Genomic DNA, 25,926 nt, shown 5'->3' with positions numbered 1-25,926 from the left:
TGTGATTGGGAGTTTCTGTGTGTAGGTTGTCACTGTGTAGATGAAAGCAGTTCCTCCCTCATGGATGGCACACACCTCACTCTGTTTCAGAAGAACAAGTTGATTGGGAAAATAATTGATTCAGTTTATGGAACATCCAGTGTTTAGTGCCTATGATCAGCAAGAAAGGCCAGTTAGTTTCATGCATAGACCTCGAATTTAAGAGGAGACAGTATTTGGTATTGTCTCACCCAATAGAAATGGATGAGATTGCCCAGGAATAGAGTGCTACATTTTCTTTTAGTCCTCATCCAAGGATGTGTTCATTGATTGTAGGGAGAGGAGAGGGGAGAGAGATAGATAAAGAGAAATAGAAAGAAATGTATGTGTGAGAGAGAAATATCGATCACTTGACTCCTGTACATGCCCCAATTAGGGATCAATCTGCAACCTAGGTATGTGCCCTGACCAGGAATTGAATCCACAACCTTTTGTGTCCTGCATGACATTCCAACCAATTGAATGACCTCGTGAGGGCAGTGTGCTGCATTTTTAATATTTAAAGCGAGTGGCAGATGGGAAGGAAGAGAGACCGAAAGTACTGAATTGAAGAAAGTTGGAAGGGTCACTGGATTGGTGGATATGACAAGTATGAAACAAGTATAGGGCAGGCAGCTGAGTGAGTGAATTTGCAAGTTTTAATGATTTGATTTTAAATCTGGAGCAATTTTGAGTGACACAGCTGTGGAAACATTTGTTCTTCTAGAGTCAGTCACAGCTTTGCATAGGGTTCCTTTTTGAAGGCATATTAGTTGTGAGGATGTAGCCACTCAGATTTCTGTGGGTGTCCATTGCATTGTATCTGGGGTCATTTTTGTTGGTGTGAAAATTTACTGGGGCAACTAGTGGAGGTCTTTGATATGAGGGTCTATGCTCCAAGAGTTGTCTCAGTGCAATTTCCATGCACTATTAAGCAGGGAATAAATGAATATCAGTGACAAGGTTGGAGCCCAGTGAGGGGTCAGAAGTCACTCCAAAATTACTAAACCAAGGAGGTAAACTGGGAGGAGTAGCAGGTTACATGAGCATGCTCATATATGAAGTGGGTGAAAAATGAGGTCTAGTTATTAGGATGAAAGAAGTAGTCTGGTTATTTGTTGTATAGCATATGGTTGGTTTGGTATTAACACTGTGCTTCCTTTTTTGCAGAAAATAAACCAAAACATTGGTGTATTGCAGAATTAACTCTTAGCTGCTTCTAACCAGCAATGTGATTTTGCGCAATCTCTTAAAGTGTACAGCACTGTGTCTTCTATCTATAAAAATTAAGCTGTTGGGTTGGATGATCTCTGAAATTTTTCCCATTCCTATCTCCTTTATCCCCCTCAATCCACAGTGTGCCCTTTGGAACCTCAAATCACACTGAAACACCCACCATTTTCATGCAGGGCCAGCCTTGCATATTTGTTTTCTTTCTAACATTTAGGATTAGTAACTGCAGCTATTTGGAAAGGGACAACTTATTTTCTGTTGAATTTAATGAATGACCTAACTCAGTGGTCGGCAAACTCATTAGTCACCAGAGCCAAATGTCAACAATACAATGATTGAAATTTCTTTTGAGAGCCAAATTTTTAAAACTTAAACTTCTTCTAACGCCATTTCTTCAAAATAGACTTGCCCAGGCCATCTATTTTGAGGAAGAGCCACACTCAAGGGGCCAAAGAACCGCATGTAGCTCACTAGCCACAGTTTGCTGACCATGGACCTAACTTGTCTAGAATGGAAGATGATTGCACTGCTTATATTTTGTTTTGTTACCATTGCAATATGGACTCCATTGCAATATTTGTCAGTTGGTTTTGTACCTCTTCACAGTGGCCGAGAGACGAACCTGATGTCTGCTGAGAAGAGAGGAGGAGGCTAAAAGGAAGGCAAGAAATGAAGATGCGGATAGTACAAGATTATAGCAGTGGAGGACCTAGGGGGAGAGACTGTCATGGTGGTGCAGAGAAGGTCTAAAGACTTAACTTCCTGTTAAGAATCCAGCTTATGACTCTGCTTAGGACGTGGCTCCAGGAACAGCACTGTGCGGCCCCTTCGTAATGGTGAGCTGTATTAACAGTCTCATTTCTCTGATGGAAACGTCACACCCAGCAGACGTATTTTGTGAACATTTCCTGGTGGGAACAGGTCTCATCAAAGTGAGGGATTCCAAATAGTCTGGCAAAGAGGGTTGTACAGGAGGGCTAGTTACTTTTATTGGAGAGGCTGAGGTAGGACTTGGATGAGACTTTGAAAGACGTAGACTTTGTTTGACTTTAAAAATAGGGGAGTTGGCTTGAATCACGCTAACTAGTTTCCTCTCATTTATTTTTACCACAATGTTGACATGTATCAAAAAGCTGTTTTTTCTTTCTTTCCATTAGCTGGCTCAATATTGAAACCATATCCTCTTGGGAGGGGGAGTAGAACCATAAGCCAACTTAAAACATGACTGAAGGCCGTGATGGTTCTTTTTTTTTTTTTTTTTTTTTTAAAATATATTTTATTGATTTTGTACAGAGAGGAAGAGAGAGGGGTAGAGAGTTAGAAACATCGATGAGAGAGAGTCATCACCGATCAGCTGCCTCTTGCACATCCCCCACTGGGGATATGCCCGCAACCAAGGTACATGCCCTTGACTGGAATCGAGCCCGGAACCTTTCAGTCCCCAAGCCGACGCTCTATCCATTGAGCCAAACTGGTTTCGGCTCGTGATGGTTCTTAATGGCCATCTTATAATAGGTATTTCTCTACATGATCCAAACACACAATGCAACTCTCACTCAATACTTTATGCTAACCAAGTCACTATGTGGAAGAAAATTATGGATTTACTTCCCATTCTTCCTATTACACCATCCCTTTATTCTAAGAAGCCGAGTTGCATGTGAGGTAGTCAGGATAGCTTCCCCCTAATTTGTTATCTCTGAATCACATCTTATTTAAAAGAAGCAACTTCAAATTTAGACATCTACATGTAGAAACTAATAGCTTTCCGTGCTACCTTTATACATGTCATGGATGCAGATATAATAATCTCAGAAGTGCCTTCTGACTCTACGATTCTTAGATTCTGTGATTCTTTGGTGATTTTAAGGGGACTTTATTCTAGAAATGAAATGACTGGGAAATGAACATAATCTTCAAGGGTAGAGAGATCAGAGAAAAGAGGGATGTTGGCTTCACAGCCTTGGAAGATGCAGTGACTGGGAATATAGTTTAGAGTGTAGCTTGAATAGGGTTTTTCAGAATCTGGTGCCTTCTCCAGTTTTATTATTTTCCATCTATTCAGCATCATATCTAGTAAATTGTTAATAATTAGTGCTGTGTACTATCATTAAAAATAGCCAGAAGAAAACTTTTCTTCCATGTGGAAGTGGTTAATGAAATGGAAGAACTTAGTGACAGTTTTGCAAGAAATGACTGTTGGGTCAAGTTTGGCTACTTGAAAGTTATCCAAAAGGCATGAGAAAGATTAATTTAATTTCCATGTGTATCCATCAGAGAATGGGAAAAATTACTTAATCCCAGATAAATTCAGTACAGTTTGACAGTATAGTCATGAGCTAAATTTCATGTTGTATACACACTTTTCCATTTAATAATTTATGCCAGTAATTTAATAAATTACTTTAAGATTGGTACAGTGGGTTAGTAATCAGAATATCTGAAATTTGAATAAATAAGACGGATACAACAAAGTGTCTACAACTATCATAAAGACAGTTTTTAAGAAAATTGTTTATTTTACTCAGCTACTTAAAAGCCATTACTGTTCTCAAAATTAAAAAAAAAAAAATCCCTTCCACTCCCTCCTCTACTTTTTTTCTGGCTTTTCTTATGCCTGAATCTAAAATGGGTCAGTGACAACTTGGGCAATAGTCTTTCTGGACACAAAAACATTGTGCCTTCAAGTATGGAAGCCAATCCTAGTGCAGTGGGAATGGAATCCAACTTGGACTTCAAAATGCTGAAGGAAGTCCTAGAGTTGCCCCTTACTGGTTTGTGACTGTAGGTGAAACAGTTCACTTTTCTGAGTTTCATTTCATCATCTGTAAAACAAGGCAATCATACTACCTCCACAAAGTTCTTATGAGGATTATAGAAGGTGTTTGTGAAAAATACTTTACACAGTAGTTTGCTGCTCAGTTCTTAATCAATCACATTTAGAAACTGAACTAGACATGTAGTCACTCATGGGTCTTCTACAGTAGAGCTCACATTTACAAATTCTCCTGAAATGCTCTGGATTGCCTGACATGACAAAGTTCTCTTATGTGTAAATACTAGCTGTGGGTGCAATCACTTGTTAAGATCTACTTACTTTCTTTGTTAGTATTTTCTGGTTAAACCTGGAAGGGAAAATTTTTCTATCTTCCTGGCAGCATTTTTTTCCTGTTATTTTGATGGTTTTTCTCATACCTGTCAGATACTTTTTCCCCTAAGAGCTGACATTTATGCTAATGTGGCAATAAGATGATGCAGAGACTAGAGCTCTGCCAGGTAGAAAACTCAGGTTCTCAGGCTGCCATGGTATTTGAGACAACAGGCTCTGTGGCAGCTGATGGGGCTTATAGGCACTGTAGAATAAGACTGAACTACTGGAAAACCTAATACAACACTATTTACCAAGAGTATAAAGTATCTGCGGAGGCATTAGAAACTACTACATTTATTGCTCCTAGTCATCCCCTAAGATCTCAGTTATCAAGAAAAAGATTGCCGAAACAGGTTTGGCTCAGTGGATAGAGCATCAGCCTGTGGACTGAGAGGTCCCAGGTTCGGTTCCGGTCAAGGGCATGTACCTTGGTTTCCAGCACATCCCCAGTAAGGGGTGTGCAAGAGGCAGCTGGTCGATGATTCTCTCTCATCAATGTTTCCAACTCTCTATTCCTCTCTCTTCCTCTCTGTAAGAAATCAATAAAATATATTAAAAAAAAGAAAAAAGAAAAAGATCAAGGTCAGAGCCCAGATGGTGCGTGCACTTGTCAGGCAGAAGCTCTGGCACCAGAATAGAGACATCAAGGAAACTTTGCTTAAGTGGGAAGAGGCCAAGCTATGCATCTAGAAAAAGGGGTACCACCCTGAGATGCATTCCAGATTTTTTTTTATCTGAAGGTTCTCAGGACAGATCAGTCTCAGTTGCCAACACTGATAACCTACTTGTCAGTTAATACAACTTTTGTATTGGCTTTCCCTTTTCCTTGTCTTATTTTCTTCACTTTTTGGAGATCATTTCCCAAATAAACTCCCTGTACCCAACTGCTGCTTTTGTTTTCATAACCCAGACTGAGACAAAACTGTTAAAAAATAACTCTGTGAGATGAAAATCCAACAAAAAAATGTGTTGCTACTGCTTGAAAACAAAAAGATACACATTTTTGTAGGAAGAGAAACTATAAACAAGGCAAAAACCAAATAAACCCAACAATTGTTTCTTTCTTTCTCTCTCTCCTCTCTCTCTCCATTTCCTCCTCCCCCCCAACCCCCCCCCCGCCATACACATATCCTATACTCAGATTGATCTAAACAAATGGAAAATAACTTGATTAAAAGGAACTTTCTGAAACACAAAGCCAAAAAATAGAAATTATAAATAAGATGGAGATAATAAGTTAAAAGTAGTTGTAAACCATAGTCAAGGATAACACTGAGGAAAAGAAATAAGATGTATTGGAATCTGGGGAGATTAATGTAACCAGAATGTGCTAACATAATTAGACTTTGATTTGTATAATGAGGTAATGTATTAGGTCTAGTAATAATAAATGTCGTTTCCTAATACTTTTTAAAATCGAATTTATTTAAACAATACAACAAAATTTAATCAACAATATAGTTGCCGTTGTTTTCTACTACTTGTGCCCAACGCTCAGGAAGCATTTTAATCCCTCTGTTGTAAAATTCTTGTGATTTTGATGCAAAAAATTCGGTCAATGCATTTTTGAGGCATTCTTCATTATTAAATTTTTTTCCAGGAAGAAAGTTTTGCAAAGAACGAAACAAATGGTAATCGGAAGGGGCAATATCAGGAGACTATGCAGGTTGAGGGAGAACTTCCCATTCCAACTGGCGCAGTTTTTCAGCAGTGATTCTTGCAGTATGCGGTCGTGCGTTATCGTGGTGAAGAATTACGCCCTTCCGATTAATCAGCGCGGGTTCTTTTTCTCTTAAAGCTTGGGCTAACCTTTCCAATTGGGCACTATACACTGCACTTGTAATGGTTTGGTTAGATGGTAAAAGTTCATAATGAAGAATTCCTTTAAAATTCCACCAAACACACAACATCACTTTTTTCGCATGCAAGTCAGGTTTTGGCGTGGGCTGCGGAGCCTCATTTTTGTCCAACCATTGAGGCCGGCTTTTCAAATTAACATACAGCACCCATTCTTCATCTCCGGTAACAATTTGCTCTAAAAACGGCAAACGGTTTTGACGAGAGAGGAGCGAACTGCAAATTGTGACTCTGATTATGGTTGTTGTCGGTCAACTCATGAGGAACCCATTTTCCAAACTTTTGGACTTTGCCAAGTGCACGCAATTGATTGGAAATTGTTTTTTGTGAACAATTTAAAGTTGTCGCAAGCTCTTGTTGGGTAATTTGAGGATTTTGCACCAAAAGAGCTTGAAGAGCTTCTTGATCAAAATTGGACACACGGCCTGGACCACTCTTGTCATCTAATGAAAAATTTCCCTTGCGAAATTTCTCAAACCAACGCTGGCATTTTCTGGCGCTAACTGCATCTTGACCAAGAGCACTACAGATGTTTTTTGCAGCCTCACTTGCTTTTCTTCCTAATTGGAACTCGTAAAGCATGCAGTGCCGAATATGCTCTTCATCCGCCATCTTCTTAGCCCTAGTTTTGCAACAAAAACCAAACCAAACACAAACTTTTTCAAGCAAAACTTGTTAATTGCACTTCACACATTCTGTAGATACCACGTGTTTGAAGGTAATGTCAATACAAGTCAACGCCAAGCAAGATTTTAAACGAATGTTTAAAAACGACATTAATTATTACTAGACCCGATAGAACAAATGTTTCAGGGTCTTTGATCTTTAAGGGAATCATTCCTTGAATTTACCTGAACTGGCACAAATGCAGCTTCTTTAATACACACACACATACACCACACAAGCCACATACAACACATATCCCCCACACTACACACATACACCACACAGACAACAGTCACACATACACACAAAACACCATACATATACCACAGATCCCACACACTCCACACACACATACCATACAGACCACACACATATTCATACACACCACACACACACACACACACACACACACACACACACTATATTCTTGCATCTTACATGATTGACCCTTTCTTCCTTAAAAAGAATACCTGAAAAATCTTTATTTTTCCTAGGGAATTACAGAATAATGACTTGGCCTGATTACTTATATACCTGGGAAAAATGTATCCCCCTTAACTCCCCCTCATTTTCTCTTTCTGTCCCCATGTCAGGAGCAGAAGGGCAGGGAAATCTGTTGCAGGGAACAGGAGGGAAGGGAAAGAGGACCAAAGCTGACCTAGCACATATCCCCTCTTTTCACAGTGACTACTAGCAAGACTGCCTACATAATTATAGGGCTCCCTACTTTAAATTCATTAAGAATTTCAAGACAGTGACATTAGAGCATTAAACCAGGCACAGGGCTCTCTGTAGCTATACAGGCTGCAGACTGCAGAGCTGATTCTGGAACCAGCCCTGGGGTGGCACAGGGTGAGCATCTGAAGCTCCTTCTGTTTTGGTCTGAGCCACCTTGTCTGTTCCTTCCATCTTTGAACCTGATAAGCTACCTGCGTTCGCTCCAATGGCTCCCTGGGAACTGGGAGCCTGGGAATGAGGTGTCAGAGACATCCCCATCCCCACTTCTGAGGGGAGGTGGAGAGGAATTGGGTTAGAATGATCTTACCCAATCAATTTATCAGTTCTTAGGAAATCCTCAGAATTGTTGGAGAGGTTAACCACAGCACGCACACACACAAAATTACATTAACACTGGTTATGGAGGATATTTTTGGGCAGGACTGTGTGTGGGTGGTGTGGCCTGTAATGTTGCAAAATGTTTACTTTTATGGTCTAAGTATCAGTCAATTCTTATGCTTAACAAAACATTAATCTTTTAAGAGGACTAATTCACCCCTTAGAGAAGTGAAATTTGGCCTCCCTTCTCTTTTTGTTAGATACCACTCCTATTATGTTGAGGGGTTTAGGAGGAAGATGGAATGAGTGTAGAAAATAAACTTAAGTCTTCAGGAGCCAACACTGCCTATTAAAGTGTTACTTGCTATTTTTATCCATTCTATCTAATAAAAGAGTAATATACAAATTTACCATCATTTCACTATACCCACAAGCCTTGCCCACCAGCCATTAGGAGAGAGTATGCAAATTAACCCAACCAAGATGGCTGTGGCTTTGATTTTTTCAGCAATGGAGGAAGCCAAGCTTTCTGCACACCTGGCGGGCCCTGGCTTCCACTCAAGGCTACAAAGTTTCAATTATAGAAGATAAATAAATCCCAACAAAAATGATGGTAGCCATGGATCTGGAGAGAGCAGGAGGCTTGAATTGCCCCCAGTGATGGAGGAAGTCAAGCTTTTTGCAGCCCTGGCCTGCCTTGGCCTCCGCTTAAGGCTACAAAGTTTCAAATATAGAAGATAAATAAATCCCAGATCTCAGGGCTTCCACTTGGGTTGCCAGGGGCATGGACAGCCTGAAAACCAGCACAGGCCCCTCGCCCAGGCCACCCCACGCCCAAAGGGAACCCCCACCCTGATCTGGAACACCCTTCAGGGCAAACTAGCTGGCCCCCACCCCTGCACCAGGCCTCTATCCTATCTAATAAAAGAATAATATGCAGATTGACCATCACTGCAACACACAGGATGGCTGCACCTATGTGGACACAGGATGGCTGCCCCTATGTGTACACAAGATGGCCGCCACAAGATGGCCATCAGGTGAGGGCAGTTGGGAAGGTCCAGGCCTGCAAGGGAGGGCAGTTGGGAGCGATCAAGCCTGCAGGCGAGGGCAGTTGAGGGGGACCAGGTCTGCAGAGGAGGGAAGTTGGAGGTGACCAGACCTGCAGGGGAGGGAAGTTAGGGTGACCAGGCCTGCAGCAGAGGGCATTTAGGGGCAATCAGGCTGACAGGGGAGCAGCTGGCATTAATCAGGGTGTCAGGGGAGTGGTTAGGGGGTGATCAAGCTGGCAGGTAGAAATGGTTAGGAGCAATCAGGAAGGCAGGCAGGCGAGCAGTTGGGAGCCAGCAGTCCTGGATTGTGAGAGGGATGTCCAAATGCCCGTTTAGGCCCCATCCGGTCTGGTAGGATCGGGCCTAAATGGGCAGTCAGACATCCCTCTAGGAGTCCCAGATTGAAGAGGTTGCAGGCTGGACTGAGGAATAACCCCTCCTACCCCCTAGTTATATATAAAATAATATCCATTTTATCCTTATATAAATTTGGTGATGGGCTTTAATTCTTTGGGAGACTGTCACATTACTCCATCCACCAAAATATTCCTGTTCAGTGGCTGGAGGTGGGAGGAAGGGCCCCAGGGGATGTAGTCACAAAGACACTTAGAAGGGATATGGGGGTCCATGGGGGAGAGAGAAGGAGGTTATGAGAAAAGCTGCTAGCTTTAGAAGGAACAAGGTGGTTAGGGTGAGTAGAGGAGAGGTTGCAGAAGAGGACAATGTGATAGGGGACTGGGGAGAGTGGGAGAGAGAATGGGAAGAAGAAAGCCTAGGTTGAAAGCATCTGAAGTTAAGCTGTGGGTTAGGAAGGCCCAGGGAAGGAGGGGAATCCCAGAGTTTGAGAACCTGTTACAGCCACCCTTTCCCCTCTTAGGATAGAAAACCCCAAGAGGCCTTAGAGAGGCCCCTGATCCCTGTAGATCCCCAGCCTGGAGCTCACTCCTCCTCCCTGGGTTGGTCCCTTCTCCGGAGGATGCAGTGTTCATATGCAAAGCAAGAGGCGCAGCCCAGAGCTTTCTGATTGCAGTGAGAGAGGGGGAGGGGAAAGGCCAGAGAGGAAGGAAAGCCCAGCTAGAGAGGAGAAAGGAGGGAAAGGAGGGTGCTCAGAGTATTGCACTGGACTGTGTGGATCAAAGTGAAGGGTGGCCATTTTTGCCAGTTGTACATTTTCTAATTAGCTTTTCAATAACAATTTTAATCAGATATTTAAATACCACCAAGTATACTTTTAAAGTGTACAATTCAGTGGTTTTTAGTAGACTTATAGAGCTTTGTAACTGTCACCGCTATCTGATTCCAGAATATTTTTATTGCCTTCAAAGTAATGACCTATTAGCAGTCACTTCCCATTCTCTCGTTGCCCTCAGTTCCTGGAAACCACACATTTGCCTTATTTGTTGAAAAAAACTTATTCTGCCTTATTTTGTTGTTTCAATTTACAAGTCTTGTGCTTCTTTTGTTAAATATATTCTTTCCCCTTAGTTGTCATTATACCTTTGTAAAAAAAAATCAGTTGATCACAAATGTAAAAGTTTATTTCTGGACACTTAACTTTATTTCATTGATTTATATGTCTATTCTAATGCAAATACACTGCCTTGGTTACTGTAGATTTGTAGGAAGTTTTGAAATTATGAAGTGTGAGTCCTCCAGCTTTGTTCTTCTTTTTGTCTTCTTTTTGATGATTGCATTGGCTAGTCTAGTTCATTTTCATTTCCACATGAATTTCCTGAATTAATTTATTCATTTCTGTAAAAAAGCTGTGTTTTTGATAGATATTGTATTGAATCTTTAGATCAGTTAAGGAATCTGTAGATCAACTTGGTTATCAAGAGTCCATTTCTGTCCTTTGTACTGAATTAAATCTTCTGATCCATGAACATGGGCTCCTTTCTACTGTGTCTTTCAACAATGTTTTATTGTTTCAATGTACAAGTCTTGCACTTTTGTTAAATATACTTATAACAGTTTACTCTTTTGATACTACTATAAATAGAATTATTTCTTAATTTCTTTTTCAGATTCTTTATTGTTAGTGTATAGAAATGCAGTTGATATTTGTATATTTATCTTGTATCCTGCAAATTTTTTGAACTTGTTTATAAATTCTAGTAACTTTAAAAAAAATATATCTATTTTTTATTCTTTACAGAGAGGAAAGGAGAGAGATAGAAAGTTAGAAACATCAATCAGCTGCCTCCTGGCACACCTCCTAGTGGGTATGTGCCCACAATCAAGGTACATCCCCTTCACTGGAATCGAACCTGGGACCTTTTAGTTCACAGGCTCTATCCACTGAGCCAAACAAGTTTGGGCAAATTCTGGTAGCTTTTTCAGGGGCTCCTTAGGATTACCTATAAACAAGATTATGTCACCTGCAAATAGACAGCTTTACTCTTTCCTTTCTAATTTGGGTTCCTATTATTTCTTTTTCTTTTCCAATTGCCAGGATAGAACCTCTAGTGTAAGGCAGGGTAGAAGTGGTGAGAGCACATCTTTGTTTTGTTCCTGATTGTAGGTATAAAGCACTCAACATTTTACCATTAATTATAATGTTACCTGTGGATTTTTTATGGACTTTTAAAAAATATATGTTTTTATTGATTTTTTTTTTTTTTTTTTTTTTTTTTTTTTTTTTTTTTTTAGAGAGAAAGGAAGGGAGAGGGATAGAAAGACAGAAACATGGATGAGAGAGAAACATCAAGTGGCTGTCTCCTGCATGCCCCCTACTGAAGATCCAGTCCAAAACGCAGGCATATTGCCATGACCTGGAATCGAACAGGAGATCTTCTGGTTCATGGATAAATGCTCAACCATTGAGCCACACTGGCTGGGCCTTGGATGTTTTTGTTTGTTTATTTGTTTGTTTATTATTGTTTTTATCAGATCAAGGAAGTTCTATTTATAGTGTGTTGAATATTTTGATTAGGAATGGGTTTTGGATTTTTTCAAATGTGTTTTCTGTATGAAGTGACATGATCATCTAGTTTTTGCCTTAATTTTATTAATATGAAATAATACATTATTATGCTAAACTAACCTTGAGTACATAAATACCACTTGCATTGGTATGTAATTCTCTTTATTTGTTGTCGAAGTTGTTTTGCTAGCATTATGTTGAATATTTTTGAATTTCTATTACTGAAGGATATTAGTCCAATTTTTTTCTTCTTGTGATGTTTTATTCTGGATTTGCTTTCAGGGTTACATAGCCTTAAAGAACGAGATGGAAACTGTTTCCTCTTTTTCTATCTTTAAGGAAGAGTTTATGAATGTTTGGTATTAATCATTCCTTAAACCTTTTGTGAATTTCACCAGTAAAGCCATCTTGGCTTGGATCATTCATGTTATCAATTTCTTCTGAGTCAATCTCTGTAGTTTCTATATTTCTAAGAATTTATCCATTTCATTTACGTTATCTAATGTGTAAGCTTATAATTGTTTCCTTATTATCTTTTTACTTCTCTACATTTGATAGTGATATTTTTTCTTTAATTCCTTATTTTAATAATTTAATCTTGTCTTTTTTTTTCTTTGTTAGTCTAGCTAAATGTTTGCCAATTTTGTTGGTCTTTTCAAAGAGTCAGCTTTTGGTTTCATTGAGTTTTTCCTAATCTTTTTCCTAGTTATTTTTCTAGTCTCTATTTTGCTTATTTATATTCTGATTTTTACTATTTTATTTCTTTGGTGTGCTTTGGATATAATTTGCTTTAACTTTCCTAGTTTCTTAAGGTGGAAAGTTAGAATACTGATGCTTTATTATTTTAATTTAGACATTTGCATCTATAAATTTCCCCCAGGCACTACTTCAGCTGCATTCCATAAGTGTTAGTATATTGTTTTTCATTTTCACTCCATCTTCAACTATTCTCTAATTACCTTTGTATTTCCTTTTTTTGACCCATTATTTATTTAGGAAAGCATTGTTTAATTTCTACATATTGTCATTTTTTTTTTCAAATTTCCTTCTATTATTGGTTTCTAATTTTAGTCTATTATGGTCTGAACACATACTTGGTATGATTTAAACCTGTTAAATTTATTGATACTTGGTGTGTTTTTTTTTCTTTTTTTTTTTCTTTTTACCAATCTTATGGTGTATCCTATAGACTGCTCTATGTTTGCTTGAGAAAAGTATGTATTTTCTTCTGTTGATGGTAAGGTGGAGAAGGAGTATTCTATAGATATTTGATAGGTCTACATGGTTTATAGTTTTATTCAAGATTTCTAATTTCTTGTTGTTTGTATCTGTTGCTATACCCATTACTGAAAGGTGGGTATTGAAGACTTGCAGTAGCTATCTTTCTTTTATTTAAATTGCATTGGGCACATTCTTAAATTATTTTATAACCTTTTATCCATTCAGAAAATCTGTATATCAACAAACACAGGAACTTGGCTATTGGAATCATAAGTGATGTATTTTGAAGAGATTATATTTGCAACTAGGTGCAAATATTTATGAAGAATATTAATATCTTATTAATTATAATTTTTAAAGAAATACTTTGATCTCTCTTTACTTCTAGAAAAAAGTTAAAACAAGTATCTCAGTGTTCATTTTATGGGTGAGATTGTCCCACTTAGTGTATTTCCTATGTGTCTCCAAATTATAGTTGTTTTACCTTGCAACTTTCTTGAACATAAATTAAATGTATATGTAACTGTGGATGCTTATTAATACCTTCACTTAAACCTCCCATGCCAGAGTCATTAATTTGCTAAAAGAAAAGTGCTAAAGTAGCTCTTTGCCTGCAATCAGTTCTGAGATGGATTAGTTTGGTAGCATCTAGATTCTTCTTTCAATCTCTATGGCCCTCTGAAGATACACAGGCTCTGATGGTAACCTGGCAACCTAGGTGAACACCCAGCCAAGTGCAAGTGTTTGAAGATGCAGTTTGGCTGCCATTGTGGTGGTGAAAAGAAATAATTCAGTCACATGTAATTCAGTAAAAGAATAAAAACCAATTTAACTGGAAATTCAAAGTGATACCACATATGGGAGTCATGAATGTAGTTACATAACTGGGCACATGATTTTGTGTCTGTGTGTTTTTAACAGTCTTCTCCACGTGATGCTGAGGCATGTGTAACCATCAGAACGTATCTAGGAATATGTTTTTAATTTGAGTTGGGGAGGTGGCAGGGACTGGAGATGTGAAGCTGCTACAGGTTTGTGGTGGATGACTCTGTATTAACTGTAACAGGCAACCAGGCTTAATTTCTTCTGTAATATTTCTTTCCTCTCTGATAAGGTAAATATGGACAAACTCTGGAAAGTTATACAGAGTCTGTCTTAGGCTGTAAGTTTGTGATTTAGCTCCATTTGTCATGGATCTTTTTTAGATTCTATTGTACTGTAAGTAGAGACATGAATTTACCATGTAGGGCTGCCGAAGAAAGGGAGTCATGTCACCCTTCTAGAGATATTTTCTTATAATATCTGACCTCTTGAAGACATTATGGAGTCTCTTTGAAAGCTGTTCAAGTACAGAATACAGATTTTTCAGCTGGAAATATTTTGGATAAACCAAATCTCTGGGACAAAGTGGATAAAAGCCTCATTACACAGCTTCTAACCTGGGACATCTGTGAAAGTTTCTCCAAGGCAGATAAATAGAAATTGAGTCCTAAGTCCTTAAGATGCATTAATACCTTAAAACAACACTCTCGATCTTTATCTTCTTCCAACCTATGAGGCCAGACATGTGTATATGTTTTTGTTGATCATCAACTCCACCCAAAGTGTCTAATGGATTTTGTTTATTTTTCCCATGATGGGAAATTATCTTTAATTATCTGATAGGTTAAACATTAAAAATTTTTTAAATTATAGTTGACATGCAATATTAGTTTTAGGTGTATAACATAGTAATTCAACATTTATATAACTTTTGAGTTTACCCATTTAACACCATGCAATATTGTAATTACAATGCTATCGACTGTATTTCCTATGCTGTACATATTTTCAGTTATTCATTAGCTACCCAGGTTTTCTTTTGTGAAGCATCCCAGGGTCTGGACTCTGTCTCAACATTCTTTAGTACATTCTCAGCACCTCTCTCTTCCTGTTGGAAAGGGAGAACCAGGAATGGAGCACCACTGCCTTTTCCTTTAAGGCTTTGTATCTTCTGTAAATGGGTTGTTTTTATGCTTCAGCCTGAATCTGCTCACATTGGGAAATCTGATAAAAAAGTTAGTTGGGTCTGATATGGTTTCCAGATTATTAGGTCTATGATCAGCAATCAGCTTCATAAATTTCCCAAAGGAAGTAAGAAATTACTCCATGTTAAAAACGGAGTTGAATGCCACCACATTAGCTACCAGGCATGAGATACATTAGCCATATCTATATTGGGAATCTCTTCCTAGATATTTCTTGACAGCATATACCAATTGCTTTACATGGAAGTGTTTCTTGGCATGTATTTTAATTTTTTGGTGAATATTAGACATTTAAAATAATATAAAGTAGCAATTATGGAAATTAGACTCCCTTATCCTTTAGTTTTTAGTTGTTATTTTGTTTCTGTTTGTTGCTGCTGCTGCAATTTGCTTATTAACTTTACTGACTTAATTATATAAAGCCTGTATTCTTTGTTGTGTGAGGTCAACGATGTCTCTGTTACTTAGCTTAATAATCAACTAAGATTTAGATGTAAATTTTCTTTTTTTAAAATATTTTATTGATTTTTTACAGAGCAGAAGAGAGAGGGATAGTTAGAAATATCGATGAAAGAGAATCACCAATCAGCTGCCTCTTGCACACCCCCTACTGTGAATGTGCCCACAACCAAGGTACATGCCCTTGACCGGATTCGAACCTGGGACCTTTCAGTCCCCAAGCCGACGCTCTATCCACTGAGCCAAGCTGGTTTCAGCTAGATGTAACATTTTTTACATTCATTGAATCAATATGTCTCTTACCCTTCACTGAGAGGTTCTGTGTGTGTCTTGGGGCAGGCCTTAAGCACTCTGGAACTTTTCAACTCTGCCATAGCCCTTTCTTCCTGCTTATGCAGAGCTTCCAGTGGAGAATTGAGAGATTAGAACTTTTAAAAAATGTCTTTCTTTGACATGCACATAGCCCTCAAATGTGAGTGTCTTTCTAGACCCTTAGGAACATGTTGGAAATTTTCAAAGCCCCCTACTGATACTTAATTCCCCAGATTTTCTGACCAGCTTCTTATTTGCTCCAGCTGGTATCACTGCCACAGACCCCTGCAATGTTAAACAATTAACAGTTACCAGATTGTTTTCAGCAAATGCCCCAAGAATAGTGCTTTCATTGTGAAATGAGCACATTGAGTCAGGTAAAATAATAACAAACCTTGGGAGTCAGATGGATGTTTTTTAAAATATGTTTTTATTGGTGAACCCAAGATGGCAGCATCGGTAAACACCCAAACTGCTGCCTTGCATAAAATTTCAAAACTATAATTAAAAGACAAAACATTTATCACCCAGAGCCACAGGAGGGCTGGCTGACCAGAAGTTCTACAACTAGAATGAAAAAGAAAAGAGCACTTAGGGCACAAATGCTGAAAAGCTGAGGCACAGGGGCTCGCGATCTGGGCTGGCGGTGGGTGTTGCTTTCTTCAACCTGAAGGGAGACAAGCTCCCAATTTCTCTGAAATCCAGTTTTGGGGGAGATCCGTGGGACCCAAACTCCTTCAGGAAGAAGCCAGACTGTCTGCCATTGGGTTGGAAAGTGTGGGTGGCTTGCTTGCAGAGCTGCCCGCAGGAACAATTACTAGCTGCACTGGGGCACCAGACGCGGTTGAGGCATGGGGTTGGCTGGCTGCCAGCCATTGCTGTTTGCCAATCCCTAGCCTGGTAACACCCTGAGACCCCGCCCCGCACAACCTACAGACCCACCCAAGCTCCAAGCAGTGGCTTTTGCATATGAATGCTTTTCCAATGGCAGCTTAATCTAGCAAACTTGCAACCTGGTACAGATAGCTCCAAAACCTCCAAATCCCAAGCAAAGAGGAGAAAACTGTAGTTCTCTCTGTAGTTCCTGCAGGATGGCCTCAGACAGTAGCTGACCTGCACCCCATTGGAGATCCAGAAGCCAGTGTACATAATGGTCAGTGTGAGACATCAGATTTCAACTCTTCACATCCATAAGTGACACATTCAAGAGGCAGACTCAGTGAGCACCAAAGCCCCACTGAAACAAGTCCATAAGCATGTCTCCAGCGCAGCAGTTCTTCCATTATAAACACAGCAGGGCCCACAGCCAATTTGCCTAGAGGACAATTCCTTCCAGTGTACCAAAAGCAATCAAGGCTTATTACACCAAGACTTTGCACTCAGCCCACAAAAGGGTGTCCAAGAGCATCCACCTCAGGTGATTGGGGAGGCTGAGCTACTGGCCCCTATAGGTCACCTACCACACAAAGCCGCTCCATCAACATGGGGAAGCAGCCAAAATGCAGAGACACAGAAACATGTCATGAATGAAAGAAATGGAGGAAAGCAAACTATGGGATGACATAGAGTTCAAAACCACATTTATAAGGTTACTCAAGAATCTTCTAAAAACTGCTGAGAAACTTGATGAGAACTTCAAGGACCTTAATGAGAATGCCAAAAAAATGGAAAAGGACCAGTCAGAAATTAACTATACACTGTCTGAAATAAAGAATATACAGAAACTCAACTATAGATCAACGTACCCCAAGAATCAAACCAAAGATCTGAAATATGAGGAAACAAAAAACACCTAACCAGAAAAACAAAAACAAAAAAGGATCCAAAATTATGAAGATAGTGTAAGGAGCCTCTGGGACAACTTTAAGCATACCAACATCCAAATTTTTGGGGGGCCAGAAGAAGAGAGAGAGCAAAATATTGAAAACCTATTAGAAGAAATAATAGGTTTCTTCCTCCACCTGGTGTAAGAAATAGACTTACAAGTTCAGGAAGTACACAGAACCCCAAACAAGAGGAACCCAAAGAGGACCACACCAAGACACATAATTAAAATGCCAAGAGCATAAGACAAAGAAAGAATCTTGAAAGCACCAAGAGTAAAACAGTTACCTACAAGGGAGTACCCATATAATTGTCAGCTGATTTCTCAACAGAAACTATGCAGGCCAGAAGGCAGTGGCAAGAAATACTCAGTGATGAACAGCAAGAACCTACAACCAAGATTATTCAGCAAAGCTACATTCAGAATTGAAGGTCAGATAAAGAGCTTCACAGACATGAAAAAGCTAAAGGAGTTCATCACCACCAAACCAGGATTACATGAAATGCTGATGGGTATTCTTTAAGGAGAGGAAGATGAAAAGGCAAAGATAAAAATTATGAACAACAAAAAGATAGCAAATACATACAAGTGAATCTAAAAATCAAGTGAATAAAAAGTCTGAAGAACAGAATGGAGTGGTGAATATAATGGAATCAGGGACATAGAAAGAGAGTAGACTGACAGTTCTCAGGGGGAAGGGGGTTTGAGGGGTGTGGGAAGAGATTGGACAAAAGTCTTACACATATGGATGAAGACAATGGAGGGGGGTAAAAGAATGGGGTGGGGTGGGGAATCAGGTGGAGGGGAGCCATGGGGGGAAAAAAGAGGAACACTGTAATTAAAAAAAAATAAAAATAAATAAAATATGTTTTTATTGATTTCAGAGAGAGGAAGGAAGAGAAGAGAGATAGAAACATTCACAGAAGCAAAACATTGATCAGCTGTCTCCTGCACATCCCCTACTGGAGAAGGAGCCTGCAAGCTGGGCATGCGCCCTGACCAGGAATCGAATCAGCAATCTCCTGGTGCATGGAGTGACACTTATCCTATATAATAAAAGGGTAATATGCAAATGGACCTAATGGCAGAACAACTGGTTGTTATGATGTGCACTTACCATCAGGGGGCAGGTTCTCAGTGCAGGAGCTGACCCCTGGTGGTCAGTGCACTCACACAGGGGAGCACTGCTCAGCCACAAGCTGGACTGACAGCTGGTGAGTGCAACAGTGTTGGTGGAGCCTCTCCCACCTTTGCGGCAGTGCTAAGGATGTTGGACTGTAGCTCCGGCCCCAGGAGTGGGGCCTAAGCCACAGTCGGACATACTCCCAAGGGCTTCCGGACTGCTAAAGGACACAGGCTGGGCTGAAGGACACCCTTCCCCAAAGGCTGGATAATAGTGTATATAGGTTATAATAGTGGTGATTCTCTGGTGATGGGTGTCCCTTCTAACCTACCAGGGCTTATGTGTGTTCCTTAAGATAAAGTTTGCAGGTGAAGAAAAGGAGCTTGAAACCAGGAGATTTTGCTATGCATTAATTTGGTCTATAAAATCTCTAGAAGAAACCCAAAAGGATTTTAGATAAAATCCAAGGATATGAGTAGTGGAAATTTACAAATTACAGCATTTTCCTTCTAAATAAGAATGTAGAAGCCAAACTTTATATAATTTGAGGAGGGCAAAAGAGTAAGAGTAACACAAAGAAAAGAACAAGGAAGTGCAATTGTAGAAGGAGCAAAGGTTACCAAAAGGGAGGGAGGTGGGAAGAAGATGGAAAGAAGAAAGTAAGAACAAATATGAGTAATTCCATAAGAAAAGCACGTACAAAAGTCAAATTGGGTGAGTAAGAATGAGTGTTTGAAGTAAAGATGAACAAACAGGAGAATGGGGAATATACAGGATAGGAGGAAAAAGGGGGCCTTGAAAAGGCTAGAAAGGAGAAAAGTGTAATAGTATTCCATTGTGAAGGAAAGGTTGAGGCAACTCTAGGTCAAATGATGGTAAGGGTGAAGATGAGGGAGATGGGAAGGAACAATCACTGGGAGTTGGCTACATGCTAGAGATCCCTGATTTGAAGTGCCAAGGAGTTCATGAAAACACACAAAAAATCACAAAGCAAGAAAACCTACAGATTCTTCCCAAAGCTCATTCATGGGGATCATCTCTGCATCTCTATTTATATAAAGGTAAAAACCTTGACCAAGCTATAAGTGATTTGTTACATATCTTACCTCCTAGGGGAAGACTACTTTAGTTTCATTCAATAGCAAGAAATGATTTAACACATATTTATTTTATTATATGCCCCATACATACTCTTAAGTACTGTGGATCTGTTCAGTGAGTAATAGGAGGATAGAGTCCATCTTTGTCTTCTAATTCATATCTCTCTGCTTGTGTATTCAGTTTGGGGACGAGGAAGGGAATTGTGGCGGTACTGGTGGTGGTGAAGATGACAGGATTATTGACTGCATGGTATGAATGAGGCCCACACTTGACAAAATTCCAATAGCAGCTAGAGCTTTGCTATCCTTCAAGTCCCAGGTTTGGTTTGCCATGTTTGGGGTGCATGAGGCCAGAGCTGTGTTGACTCAAAGCAGCAGCAGAAGGGGACATGCAAGTAGCACCCTCCTTGATTGTGGCTGCCCTTGATGTTTGTTTAAATGAGATAAAGTATTTTTGTTGTTGTTGTTGTAGTAGTTGTTGTTGTTGTTGTTGTGTGTGTGTGTGTGTGTGTTTAAAAAAAAAAAACTTATGCTAAGTGAAATAAGCCAGACAGAAAAAAATGAAGAACCATATGATTTTACTCAGGTGTGGTATATAAAACTGAAAGCAACAAATGAACAAATAAGAAAAACAAACAAAAACTCATAAGAATAGACACAGTATAGTGGTTACCAGAGAAAAGGGGAGTAAGGATAGTAAAGGATAAAGGGGATCAAATATATGGTGATGGAAGATTTTACTTTGGGTGGTAAACACACAATGCAATACACAGATGATGTATCATAGAATTGTACACTTAAAACCTATATAATCTTATTAATCATTGTCACCCCAATAAATTTATTTTATAGAACCACCTTAGCATGATCCTGGCACCATGGGATGCTTAATTACGGTGCCTGTGACAGTACCCCAGGGCCTTTGTGGTGTGACTTCCACCACCCCTATGTACTCGGTGGGCCTTCTCCCTCCCAAGCCTTAGCTGAGGAATCACCCAACTGTAAGAGATTTGTTTTCTCTGACATTTGTTATTTGTTGCTGGCTCACTGTTTCAGTGGGGGATATCACACTAACATTTGTAGGGGCAGCAGACCATGCACTTTTTGGCACTATTACTCATCTCTCTCATGAAGAATGTCACCCAGTGTCACTTCCCCTATTTTTTGTTTCTTTTTTCTCTCCCCCCCCCCCCCATGTCTATCAGAGCTGCCCAAGTCCGCACTGTCACTCATGCAGCAAGTGGCAGACTAAGTAAGAAAGTGAGCAGGGGCCATCTTGCCGTCTGTCCCCTTCTTTTCTGTGCTTCTGTGTCCATGTGAGCCTTAGCCTGCCATATCTATGAGTCTGACAGACTCATTTTGTACATCAGCTTTGTGGTGGGAACCCTCACTTATTCTAGATCATCTGATAACATTGGTTGGCCATAGGGCTCTGGCAGGAGACCTCTTTCATAAAAATATCTGTTGGCTTCAGTTTTTGCTGTTATTCTGTGAAACTAAGGCCCAGGGTAAAGTCTTAGTGTGTGTGTGTGTGTGTGCGTGTCTGTCTGTCTCTCTCTCTCTCTCTCTCTCTCTCTCTCTCTCTCTCTCTCTCAGGGTTTGTTATCCTCCACAACATTTTAATACAACAGATAGAGGGCTTTCTTTTCTAAACAAAAATGTGAGCTTGCATTGAAACTATGTTTTCTCATTTGATTAAGAGGAGTTTTGAAAACACCATTCATTTCCTGCCTGCATGCAGTGCTACCTAAGCCTCAGTGCTGCAGACCCACTGTCCCCACAGGTCAGGTGGCCTCTGTGGTAGACTATGTCCAAGCTACATTGGAATAAAGAAGATTGCACAGTTTTCTCTGAAATTCTCTCAACACATGTGCATGATGGAGCCCTCCCATGCACCAGCCATAGGGTGGATCTTGCAGACATGGAGCCTCCATGCCTATAGGACCCCCAGTTTTTCTTTGTGGTAACTTTTGGGCCTGGGGTGCCGAGAAGCACATTTTTGGAAAGGCTGTCTAACTCAAAGAAGTTCATATCTATTATTTAGAACCCCAGTAAGTTCTCCAGAAGTTCACATCTATTGTATTATTTAAAACCCTGCTATGTTTTTCTATGTTCTATTCATGGAGCGTTGTTTGGCAGGCTTCCTGCCTGATTTTTATAAAGTTCAGGTTGGGCCTGCTCATCGAGGCAGCATGGAAGGCAGGTGAAGGGTGCTAATATGTCCCCAACTGTCACTCTGGACCTCTATTTCCCCTTGTAATCCTAAGCTGTCAGATGTCTGAGAGCAAATATGAGAGGCACAGAAGCATGGGGGCTAAGGAACCAATCTCAGGAATACCTGGTCCAAGTTAAAAAATACCTGCCTCAAATAAGAGCTATGTCCCTGGACAAATGATCCCTGTCAGCCTCAGTTTGGCCTCAAAGGGTTGTTTGCCAGGATTAAATGAGATAAAACATTTTAAAATTGAGCACTATGCTTAGCATATAGGCAGTGTTCAATAAATACCAGTTACTATTATAGAGTGTCACCTTCCTAAGAATAGTCTTTGACTGCACTCCTTGGCTCAATTGGGACCGTTATCACTTTCATTTTCTCTTTTTTCCTCTTCTTCCTCTATGTCATCATCACAATTTACTGACTACTTGTTACACCAAGAGAGAGGTGCAGGAGGAGCATTAATTTGCATTGTGTCACATTGTCCCTACCTCACTCCTTAAAGTTTTTGCTCAATTGTTTTCTTATGACTTAAGCCATTTTAATACTGTTATTTAAAATTGCAATCTGGCCGGAACCGGTTTGGCTCAGTGGATAGAGCGTCGGCCTGCGGACTGAAAGGTCCCGGGTTCGATTCCGGGCAAGGGCATGTACCTGGTTGTGGGCACATCCCCAGTAGGGGATGTGCAAGAGGCAGCTGATCGATGATTCTCTCTCATCGATGTTTCTAACTCTCTATCCCTCTCTCTTCCTCTCTGTGAATAAATCAATAAAATATATTTAAAAAAAATAAAAAATAAATAAAATTGCAATCTGTTATAGGGGAAGATGGCTGCTGACAGGAAGGCAGACTGCAAGATATTGCGTGAGTGAGAGAATGAAGGGACAGTATATGGACCCATGGGGAGTGTTCGTTTGTGAATTGAGGGACAGCTATACTCCAGGGAACTGTGGGATATTGGTGGATGGGGTTCCTCTGACCAGGCAGCCTCCACTGCTGCTGGGATCCCTCCCAGAGCAACCAGCTCTGAAGTGGAAACTGCATCATCTTGAAGGGAAAAGTGGATATTGTCAGAAATCTGAAATTCCTGGGAATATACAACAACTGCACCCAGCAAACAGCTGTGAACCCTATAATACTGGCCTCCAAGTGGCACGAGTACACGGATTCAAAGGATCTCAGCGCCTCCTCATGGAAAGATCAGCTTTTTCCTGGGATAAAGAGAGAGAGAACTATATACCAGACACCCAGAGAAGAGAGATCATGGGGAGACAAAGAAATAACCCACATATGAAAGAAAAGCAGGCATCACCAGAAAAGGATGTAAATGAAATGGAGGCTAGCAACCTGTCAGAGAATTCAGAGAAATGGTCATAAGGTGGATGAAAAGAATGGAAAACAAATTCGACAATGTGTAAGAACAAAGAGGAAATGAAGAAGAACCAAGGAGAAATGCTGCTGTAAAAAACTTAATAAAAAGCATCAAGTGTAGACTAGAAGAAGCAGAGGACCACATCAGTGAGCTAGAAGACAAGATAGGAAAAAATAGCCAAGTAGAGCAGCTTCTAGACAAACAAAAAGCAGGAGGAGAGCCTAAGGGAACTTTGAGACAACACGGAACAAAACAATATCCGCATGATAGGTGTGCCAGAAGGAGAGAAAACTGAGCAAGGAATAGAAAACCTGTTTGAAGAAATAATGACAAAAAACTTCCCTGATATAGGGAAGAAAAAACTCATACAAATCCAAGAAGTTCACAGAGTCCCAAGCAAAACGAACCCCAAAAGACCAATGCCAAGGCATATTATAATTAAATTGGCAAGCACCAATGGCAAAGTAAGAATCTGAAAGGCAGCCAGAGAGAGACAGAAAATTAACTAAAAAGGATTTCCCATTAGACTAGCAACTGATTTCTCAACAGAAACACATCAGGCAAGAAGGGAATGGAATGAAATATACAAAGTCATGCAAAGGAAGGGTCTAAATCCAAGAACACTGTACCCAATAAAAATTGAGGGTGAAATCAGGAGCTTCACAGACAAAAAAGGACTAAGGGAGTTTATTACCACCAAACAAGCAATACAAGAAATGCTAAAGGATCTGCTATAAAAAGAAGAAATAGGAAGCGAAGTAGGAACACAAGGGTAAAGAATAAAACTGGGGACAAACAAGTACCTATCAATAATAACTTTAAATGTACCTGGTTTAAATGCCCCAATCAAAAGAGATAGGGTAACTGAGTGAATAAGAAAACATGACCCATGTATCTTCTGTCTACAGGAAACCAACCTCAGAAAAAAGGAAACACACATACTGAGGGTGAAGGAATGGAAAAATGTTTTTCAGGCGAATGAAAATGAAAAAAAAAAAAAAAGTGAAAAAAAAAGCTGATGCAGCAATAATTATATCTGACAAATTAGATCTCAAAATGAAGGACATAACAAGAGATAAGGAGGGGCACTTCATAATATTAAAGGGAGCAATCCAACAAGAAGAAATAACTGGTAAACATACATGCATCCAATACAGGAGCACCCAAATACATAAAAATAATTTCTGGAGGATATCAAGGGAGATATTAACAGCAATACAATCATAGCAGGGGACTTTAATATCCCACTATCTCTATTGGACAAATCCTCTAAAGAAACATCAATCCTATATGACTCACTAGATCAGATTAAATTAATTGGCATATTCAGAAAATTTCACCTCAAAGCCACAGAATATACATTCTTCTCAAGTGCACATGGATCATTTTCAAAGATAGGCAAAGTCTCTTCAAACTCAAGAAGATGGAAATCATATTAAGACTCTTCTCAGATCACAGTGGCATAAAACTGGAAACCAACTACAATAAAAACAATCCAAAAAAAAAAAAAATCAAACACATGGAGACTAAATAGCATGCTTTTAAACAATGACTAGGTTGCCAGAGAGAGCAAAGAAGAAATGAAAAACATCTTGGCAACAAATGACAATGAAAACACAATAACCCAAATCTATGGGACACAGCGAAAGCAGTCCAGAGAGGCAAGTTCATAGCTCTACAAGCCTACTCCAAAAAACAAGAAACAATGGTAATAAATTACCTAACCCTACAACTCAAAGAGTTAGAAAGAGAGCAACAAGAAAAGCCAAGTGTAAGCAGAACGTAGGAAATAATAAAGATCAGAGTGGAGATAAACAACATAGAGACAAAAACAAACAAACAAAAAAGACAATACAAAACATCAACAAAATCAAGAGCTGGCTCTTTGAAAGGATAAACAAGATTGATGAACCTTTAGCCAGGCTCACCAAGAAGCAAAGAGAGAGGACCCAAATAAACAAATCAGAAATGAAAGAGAAGAAATAACAGACCCCACAGAAATACAAAGGATTGTTAAAAAATACTATGAGCAACTCTATTCCAACAAACTGGGCAACCTGGAGGAAAAGGACATATTCCTAGAAAAAGACAACCTTCCAAAAAAGAATCTAAAATAGAATCTAAACATCTCAATAGGCTGAAAGAAATTGAAGCAGTCATCAAAAAGCTTCCAGCAAACAAAAGCCCCGGGCCAGACAGCTTCACAGGGGAGTTTTACCAAACATTCAAGGAAGAACTAAAAGCTATCATCCTCAGACTATTCCAAAATATTTAAGAGGAAGGAACACTTCAAAGCTCATTCTATGAAGTCAGCA

At 39.7% G+C, this 25,926-nt stretch overlaps 1 pseudogene; it reads right to left on the bottom strand.

The window, feature by feature from the left end:
- Positions 1–14,385: 14,385 nt before the first annotated feature.
- LOC118721700 overlaps positions 14,386–25,926 on the bottom strand; it is a 28,838-nt pseudogene continuing 17,297 nt past the window's right edge.

This window comes from Pipistrellus kuhlii, unplaced genomic scaffold, assembly GCF_014108245.1.
Source record: "Pipistrellus kuhlii isolate mPipKuh1 unplaced genomic scaffold, mPipKuh1.p scaffold_m20_p_18, whole genome shotgun sequence".
NCBI lineage: Eukaryota > Metazoa > Chordata > Mammalia > Chiroptera > Vespertilionidae > Pipistrellus > Pipistrellus kuhlii.
The sequence above is the reverse complement of the archived record's forward strand: the minus strand, read 5'-3'. Positions and strand labels throughout refer to the sequence as shown.